Here is a 9,696-nt window from a genome sequence, read left to right on the forward strand (position 1 = left end):
ACATCTTATTATTTTTATTTGAAATTTTTTTATAAGTTCTACTGCGAAACAACTTGAGACAATACGACTTTCTATGAAATAAAAGTAATTAAAATAGTATACTTGAAGAGTTTGGTTCCAAAATGCGATAAACACCTTTTTATTTATTTATTTATTTATATAATTATTATTTTTGATTTTACGTTTTTATTCAGTATTGTATCTTATCGGTATTGAAAAGATAATTTTTAATTTAACGCAAGATGCGATACCTGCCGTGCTTTTCTGTCATGTTTTCTTCATAAAGTCTATGGTTTTCTCCCTTTCTTTCCAAACCGTGACAAACGCCAGTCTCCCTTCTCTGCAGAATGCCATACACCCGCTCATCCAATCACAGCGCACCATTCCACGCATTGTAACAGTAACTGACAAGCTACGCAGATGAATCACCTTCGATTATGAAAGCGATATTACGTAGCTTGTCGATTTAGGCTACTACTAATCACAGAACCGGCTTTACTGACGAGATGCGATGACGAGATATATATATATATATATATATATATATATATATATATATATATATATATATATATATATATATATATATATATATATATATAGGCCTATAGTTCAGAGGCTGTCTTAAGTGGATCAACTTACTTTGATGTGTAGGCTATTTTCAACAATTTCAGTATGAAAAATAACTTTTAAATTGATTCAATGGGTTTATTGCATTTTGGGGGAAAAATTATCAGTTTTTATAATAAATCTTTGAAAATCAAAATCTGGATTTGAATTTTTAATGTTATTAAAACTTAAAGACGCTATGTGAAAGTTTGAAACAGAAAATAGTGATTTTTTTTTTTTTTATCTTGCCACTGTCTTGGTAAAGAAAACACATATTTACTCAGATTAGTCAAAATGGATTTATAGCACTTTGGAACCAAACTCTTCATTTTATACATTCGTTTATTATAGTCAGGTTTAGCCTATTTGTAGCAGCCACTCAGCCTGGTGAATGTAAGTGTTATTTTAAAAAGCCAGCTGCAGTATTATGAAATCACAGTTAAGACAAATTTGTTTCAGCAAGGAGCTGATTATTATTATTATTATTATTATTATTATTATTATTATTGTTATTATTATTATTATTATTATTATTATGTCTTTAGAATTAACACAAAATTATATTATTGACATCATAATTTCCAGCACTAAGGGCTAAGTTTAAAAGATGCCTCTCCTTCTTAATTTGTGGTCAGCCACAAAGAAAATTAAATTCTGTTTCCAGGACTTTTAATGTCCTGAATTACTTCCCCAAAGTAAATTACATGAATTCTCTCTCTCTCTCTCTCTCTCTCTCTCTCTCTCTCTCTCTCTCTCTCTCTCTCTCTCTCTCTCTTTTTTTTTTTTCCTTGCTCGGACCACAGGCCATAAACTACAGTCCTATTCAGCAATACTGTTTGCCAATATGTCAAATTTGCCAATTCATGCATTTTGGAATTATCTTCCCATGACGCATACAAGCATATATACTTAACATGTTAGTAGGCTATATACATACATACATACATACATTATTATTATTATTATTATTATTATTATTATTATTATTATTATTACTTATGCATTGCTAAATTTAAAGTAGCAAACATCTTTGCATCTGTAGATAGCTCATGGATACATTCCACAGTATTTTTTTATTTTCCAGTTTAGTGAGATTTAGGCTACTGAGAATATATACATTTTAATTCACAATGGACCCACTCAATCAGCAAATTATTGAGTGAGTCTTTGTTCTTTTATTGTTCCAACCACAGTTAGGATTTGTAACTTGCATGAGTGTTCACTGAAACAAGACCCATCATACAGATCAAAGAGATGCTGACTTCACAGGAAGAACCCACCGACACTAAATCCAGACTGGTTTTTAGATCCTGCATGGATGTATTGTATACACAATTTTCCCATGTTTGTTTTCATGCAATCATAAGTATCTTCTTGATGGAGAATTGAGAAAAAAAAAAAAAAGCCTGTGATCTTGCCATCAGTCAGCTCAGGCACAACTGTACAGCAGATGAAAGAGTTGCAGTGCAGTTTATAGTAGCATATATGTATTTACTCATTGTTTTTCATCTAAATCCTAGAAATTTAAATCAAAATGACAGCGAGGGTTTAGAGTTTCCCGAGTCCTGCAGCAAGTTTCCCTCTGCTTCACTTGGCTGTCTGTTTCCCAGCATCCTCCTGCTCGTCCTCCGTGCGGCGTGTCTGTTTGGATTTACACAATCACTGGATGACTCCTCCATAATGAAATGTCAGCTATCAATCAAACCGGCCTCATTTACTCTATAAGGTCCAGGTGTGGGTGACATCATGGAAAGCGAGTACAGCTTTGATAGTGTTGCATGCTTCTCATGCACCCATCAGTCAAATCACTGTCTGTCACAGATCTTGGCCGAGACTTTTTATATTTGTTTTTTCTTTGAGGAAGACAGTATGCAAAAAAGACTTCTGACGGTGCTCCTTTACCTCCTAGGGTCAATTTGACTCAATTTTTAACCTGCTCAAAATACTGGTAAAACTATATTTAATCAAGGTGTTGTATAAAAACTATTTATTTCATCTTGAAATTTTGCAAGCAGTTTTCCTTTAGGGTCATGAATGTGCATGCACACTTTCAACAGATGTTCTTTTTTTGTTTTTTTGCTTTTTGTTTTTTAGGCTGCACAAATAATATGTGACCCTGGACCACAAAACCAGTCGTAAGTGTCCATTTTTCGAAGTTGAGATTTATACATCATCCGAAAGCTGAATAAATAAGCTTTCCATTGATGGTTTATTAGGATAGGGCAATATTTGGCCGAGATACTCTATTACATTAACTATTTGAAAATCTGGAATCTGAGGGTGCAAAAAATAATAAAAAAATAAAATAAAAATAAAATAAAATTAAGAAAATCACCTTTAAAGTTGTCCAAATAAATTCCTTAGAAATGCATATTACTAATCAAAACTGAAGTTTTGATATAGTCACGGTAGGCCATTTACAAAATATCTTCATGGAACATGATCTTTACTTAATATCCTAATGAATTTTGGCATAAAAGAAACATCTATAATTTTGACCCATACAATGTATTTTTGGCTATTGCTATATACCCGTGTGATTTAAAACTGGTTTTGTGGTCCAGGGTCACATATGTGTTTTTTTTTTTTTTTGTGACCCCCTCATTAACCTCCATTGGTTGCCATGCAATTTGCCAAAACTCAACACTTTAAAAAACATAAAGAGTAAGGAAAAAGAAAGAAAGAAAGAAAGAAAGAAAGAAAGAAAGAAAGAAAGAAAGAATTTTCATTTATCTTAGCTTATCAAACACAAAAATGTGAAATACACAAGAACTTATGAAGTTTAAGACTGAAAGTTAATTTATAATTGTGACCTGAACTGTCATCCAAGGAAAATTTACTGTTTCTTTATAGATTTGATTAATATTAAGGTTGCTTTTCTTTTCTTTTTTGGATCTCAATTACGAGACTGCAACACTGAAAAGAAGTGCGAGTTTGCGTGTTTGTGTGTGTATGCAGTTAATTTTGACCTATGTGAAAAAAGTGAAATATAACTCCTAACGCAACAGAAAAAAAAAAAAAAAAAAAAAAAAAAAAAGGGAATTATTACACTTCTCACATATTTTTATATTTTATAGTCTCTGACAAGCTAGGGATTTTCTGTCTTTACATGAATCTTGTAGGCCTACCCAGTTCTTGAGCACAATAGGAGGGTTAAAAACAATATGTCAGAATCTAATCCTAACCCACAAATCCTAAACAGAAACACAAAGCCCTTCTGTGATGTTGTGTCTTGTTTCAGGAATATGCCTGTGTATATCCAAAGTCCAATCATAATCATACTTTGCCAGAAATTGCGGATATATAAGCTTCACACTAGATATGCCTATATTTAAACAGTACTTCACATATGTTATTCTCTTTCTCTCTCTCTCTCTCTCCAATCTAAAAATTGTTTATGGAAACAAATAAATGAATGAAAATCAAAACAGCTGGCCTAATAACACGCATAATGAGCACATATGATACACAAACTATCAGAAACGATTAGGTGCTCAGGAACAAGGTAAGACTAATTCTCTTGTTTTCTGCCTCTGATTTTGTTTGCGCGTCGCGGTACGTCAGACGGTTTTAGCCCGTAGCACTATCATGGATGCACGCCGGCAGCGCAGCGCAGAACGCCGCTGCTGCGCAATGCCTGGAGCTGCCACATCCAGTATGTAGGCTATGAGCCGGCACGCAGGACAGCGATCCCCACTCCCGGGAACAATCCGTAGCCTGTGGGAGTTTTCCAATGCCAGTTGCGATACACAATGAGGGGTCACATTAGTTAGAAATATTGTGGGGTCATCGATGGTGCCTGTGGGGCTATTCCGCGCTCCCACTACACCCCTCTTTCTTTATTTCCTTCCCGTTATCCTGATTCGTCTAGTTGAGCCGCGCGTCCCGTGCATAACTGTCTGCACTGCTACCTCTCATAACCTGTAAGTGCAGCGGCTGTATATTTAAACGTACAGCGGGATCGGGCGCAGTCAGATGGGCAGCGGTAGCAGACGTGCTGCCTGTCAGGAGGCATCGGGCAGATCGTGTCTCGGGACGGGACGCGGAACGACTGTATGACAGGAAGGAGAAACGCAGGCCTGACGCCACAAGAGACACATATCAGCTGCGGCGGCCGCATGTTTGTGATTGCTCCGTATCTCTTTCTGTCTCCGGTAATCCGCAGATTTGCACGGCGCATCACACCGCACAGCTCGAGAGGGGAGAGTAGGTAAACTGGAGACCTTAAAAGAAAATGGCTGTTTTTGTGTCAATGAAATCTTTGTTTAATAGCCTAATTATATATATAAAATTATAATTATGAACACATAAAATATGTATATTATTTTTGTATGTTGGTAAAGAATTCGCAAGATTCCCTAAACATATCAACTGAAAATTTAGAACATCTCTTTGATCTTTTCTTTAAAAAAATAACCTTAAAGACTTTCGAAAATGTACAGTTCCTAAAGTCAACATGAAATAACACCAGGGTTTTAATTTTATTAATTTTTGGTATAGAGGAGAGCTATTCCCTGTACATCCTGCACTCAATGGCAGTTGCTCGGCTGGAGGATGAGCTACGTACACACAATTTAAATCTGCACAGCAAGATTTAATCAATCATCTGAGCTGAAAGGTTAGCGAAAGTTTCATCCTGACAATGCCGATTGGCTGATGCCAGCACAGTCACTAGCAACTGTCCTTGCAAACAACTAAAGTTGTTCACAAGTTCCGTCATTACCAGTAGAGTTCAGTGGAACTTACCACCATAGTTAGCTAGCAATGCTTTTGGGAAACGCACCCCTGAGTGTCAACATCACAACAATGCAGTATGCTGTTTCCAAGAAACAGGATATTCACAGAGAAAGATCATGAAATGAGAAAATAGTAAATGTATGGATTATTGCAAATAAATCATGTACAGAAACATGCATTAGGAAAGTAAACATTTTGTCGGCTTTGAAGTGCAAGGAACAAGCTATTGTTGTGTGAACACAGAGAACCTTTGGCAAAGATGCACATGCATCACACATGCAAATGCACCGCAAGGAGGGAGTAAAATGGCTGGTGACAGAAAGATGACGAAAATTGGTTGGCATCGCTCATCCTTTCCTTCTCTTTTGTGACACAATATTAACATGTCCACCTGACAGAGGGCGAACCCTGGAGACACAGAGAATGCAGCAAAACCGAATGCAAGTGACAGCACAGTTCCTCTGTTTCACAACACACAGAGCCGCCAAAGGCCGAGGGTCACGCTAGGGGCCGTGGATCCCAGACCGCCGATCACACCCAGCGCCACTCATTTATGAGTTTTAATTACGCTATGAAATTGGTTTCCTCCAGCCATGAGGGAAAACATCTACAGGGAAGATGTTGATTGTTATGTATTCTGAAAAGTCAATTCATCTATGTTGCTGTTGCCCACTAGCCATGCAGGTTGTCTGTGAACGAGACAAATTCTTGGAGGAATCCTTTAAAGTCATACTTTTTTGCATTGCCCGTCTGGGTAATTAAACATGCACACACATATCGGTGTGACACACTGTTGAACATACATTGTGCAGAACACTCATACACACAATTACATCACCAAAGAAAGCAGGATTTTTGACCAGTCATCCTTAAACCAATGAACTAGGTGATTTTTTAGGCAGATCCAGCAGGGAGCACTGTGGCTCTTTCAAACCGCCAGAGTTGCAGGCCTGCGACTGTGATAGAACACAATCCCTTTAACATGCAAAAACTTCTGTGAAAGGCAAAGACAGGCTGCCTTGTGGCTCACAGCCCACTAAATGACAGAAACACATCATGAACGGAAAGGGAATGTGCTGTGATTTTACCTGACCAAAAAGAGCATAATATAAAACAGACTATGACCTTTTTGTAAAAAAATAAAAAAATAAAAATAAAAAAAATATAACAAAATGACATAAACCATTTTGTATCTATTAGGAAAACATATGTTGATTTATTGGCATGCAATTTAAGATGGCGTCTGACAAGAATAATCCATATAATATAATAATGAACACCCAGAACACTCTATCAATTGCAATGCAATAGGCCTACTGCAATAATTTTGGTGGATTTTTAATGAATGTGTGTGTGTTAACAATTATGTATTTTGGTCCAGATTTTTTTTCTTTAATAGTTATAAATAACTGCAATTATGAATGAAAGTGACTTTTTTTGTCTTATAACCATGAACATACTGTATATAATTTGCTTCCACAGAACTAACTCAGCATGTTTGCAGATTTGTGTATAAATGAAATGCCTTTCTTTCAGAAAATTCAACACATCCGCCAACCCTTGTGCATTTGATAATTAAATATTTTGCCTAGTTTGCTGATGCTTTTAGCAACCAATATAATAAAGTGTAGTATTTTTTTTATTATTATTTAAAAGTATTTTTACAGATTTCCACATAAAAATGCATAAATATCACTCTGATAAACATAGTGTGTTCCCTGTTAAACTGTGTATTTGTGTTGCAGAGGGAGCAAGCAAGAGAGAGAGAGAGAGAGAGAGAGAGACAGAAGATGGCCCAGGTGACAGGTCCACCCTTAGCCCACTCAGTTGATCTATATGAGCTCAACTTTATTGCCAATTTCAGCTTTGGGACAGCTGAGGCTCTGACCATCACACACACACACACACACACACACACACACACACACACACACACACACACACACACACACACACACACACACACACACACACACACACACACACACACACACACACACACACACACACACACACACACACACACACACACACACACACACACAACAAAGAGAAAATAAAGGTGTTGGTGCAGACAGGCATGTCCACAAAGGGACTGTACACATTTCAACACATGTGCACCCAGAGGAATCTTTTATTGCTCAGAGGTTGCTCTTTCATAGCTCATGTGACTTAAGGGAGCACACATTTATGTTTAATTTAAATGTCCACATTGTCTCATATACCTCTCTTATAAGGAGAAATAAAATTAGAAACATTTGTTGCTATACATACCTAAAGAAGAGGTCACATTTTTATGAAATTTTAATGACATTTCTGGACAAAAATGGTCTGTTGTCAATAACAGTGCACTGATCAAACAGAAATCACTTTCAAATCAAGCAGGTATCTGTGTGAATTTGGGTGACCAACTTTAACAATAGCAAAATCTATGTGGGTGCATATTCACCCTCTTGCAATACTGCAGATTGCACAGGAGATACTTGCAATACTGCAGAATGTTCCTGTTGAAATTACTAAATTCTGACCTTGAAAATGTGCAGAGCAATAGTAAATACAAACACAGGTTTAGTCATGAAGAGCTATAAAATATCTAGTTAGGCTACTGTGACTTGCTTATATGGATAACATAGCTCAGATCATTTCTTCTTGGGAGAATAGTGAGAAACTGAGTTTACAAAGAATAATGTTGTGATGATGTATTTTTGTAGGTAAAACTAAAAGTTAGCTTCACACTGGTACTTTCTCCTTATTTCAGGTAAACAAAAACCCATACATAAAAAAATAAAATAAACTTGAGGACTTGAGGACGATGACTTGAGGACACACTGAGTGCTAAAATGCTAACTTGTTTCTGGAGCTGTTGTGACCTACAAAAATACATCCCTGCAGCACTCTATTGATATGTCGGACTTGCAAACTTTGGTATTTTGACAAATGTAAGCATTTTTGCAGTCACTTCTGGACAATTTTGAGGTCTCTTCTAAAACTCCATTTGTTGAGGAGAAACAACTGACATATTAAAGAGGTTGTTTTTCTAATATTTTTAATACTATTTCTATTCATTAGCAGATTTATTGAGATGTCAGTCAGACTTAAAAATTATACAAAAAAGGGTTTTGCAGCACAAGCATAAAACAGTGCAGCAAAGCTACACATAGTTATATACATGGTTAATGCACAGATTTGCATATAAAATTCATAATCATACAAAAAAAGCATCCATACAACACCATTGTAATGAACTCATTTTTAAAAACATTATTCTCAAGTCTGACCGCATATGAGGCGGCCCTCCTTAACATATTCCTCATTTTTTATTATTTTTTTTCCTGTGTGAAGCACGCTGGGGGAAGTCTCAGTGAGCTAGCAGGACCGCCACACTCTCACAGATTTGACAGTGCTTCCTCAGGCTATTCCAGCACGGCTGGTTTGAGAGACAGAAGCTTCTGTAGTGATGAACACCATGAAATGGCCCTGTAATGAATAATCACTTTGGTATATGTTTCAGTCAGGCCAAGACGCCATTAGCAGAGTCTGTCTCGCTGGGCGAAATCAATTCACACACAAACACACACACACTCATGCTCTCTGTTTACAACACTGTCACATCTGAACTGGACGACTGTGCTGCAAATGCAAAACATTTTGTCTTTTTATCCTTCCCAGCACTAAGTGATCAAGTCAACAGTTTACAGCGCTGACCTGAACAAGATCAGAGTGATTTCATGGCAAATGAAGAGCTTCAGTGAAAAATTCACTCAAGATGGCAGACAAGTCGAGAAAAAATGTGGATTAGAAATATCATTCATTCAGTACCAAAGAGTATTTATAAAAGTAGCTTCCTGTGTTGGACAATGTACCCAATGATCATTTAATGCTAATGTATTGTCATGTCATTAGCTTAGCAACTTGCTAACATTAAATGGCACAGGAATCAGCTGTGTCTCTTGTGCACTTCACATGATGAGAGCTAATTTTGTCACATACAGTTGCTGCCTACTGTACAAACAATGTTTAGCATTTGTACTGCATTTTGGTTAGGATTTACTATCTAGAAAGCCGCTTACTTGGGCTTTTTGAGAGTGTGTGTGTGTAATTGTTGTATCTCCTTGATTAGGTCCATGATGTGGTCTCTCTCTCTCTCTTTCTCTCTCTAATTAGGTTGATCAGATGCTGCTATCATGACATTTAAAGGCCTCATTCTCTCTCCAGTCATGAAGGCCGTTGCCATAAAACGAGGTGACAGGCACACACATCAGATGAACCATGTATAAAAATTACAGGCTTTTACTGATAGCGTTAACATTAATTTGTGCACTGTACTGCTAATAAAAATACATTAGCTCC

Source organism: Cyprinus carpio, chromosome B24 (genome assembly GCF_018340385.1).
Source record: "Cyprinus carpio isolate SPL01 chromosome B24, ASM1834038v1, whole genome shotgun sequence".
Taxonomy (NCBI): Eukaryota; Metazoa; Chordata; class Actinopteri; order Cypriniformes; family Cyprinidae; genus Cyprinus; species Cyprinus carpio.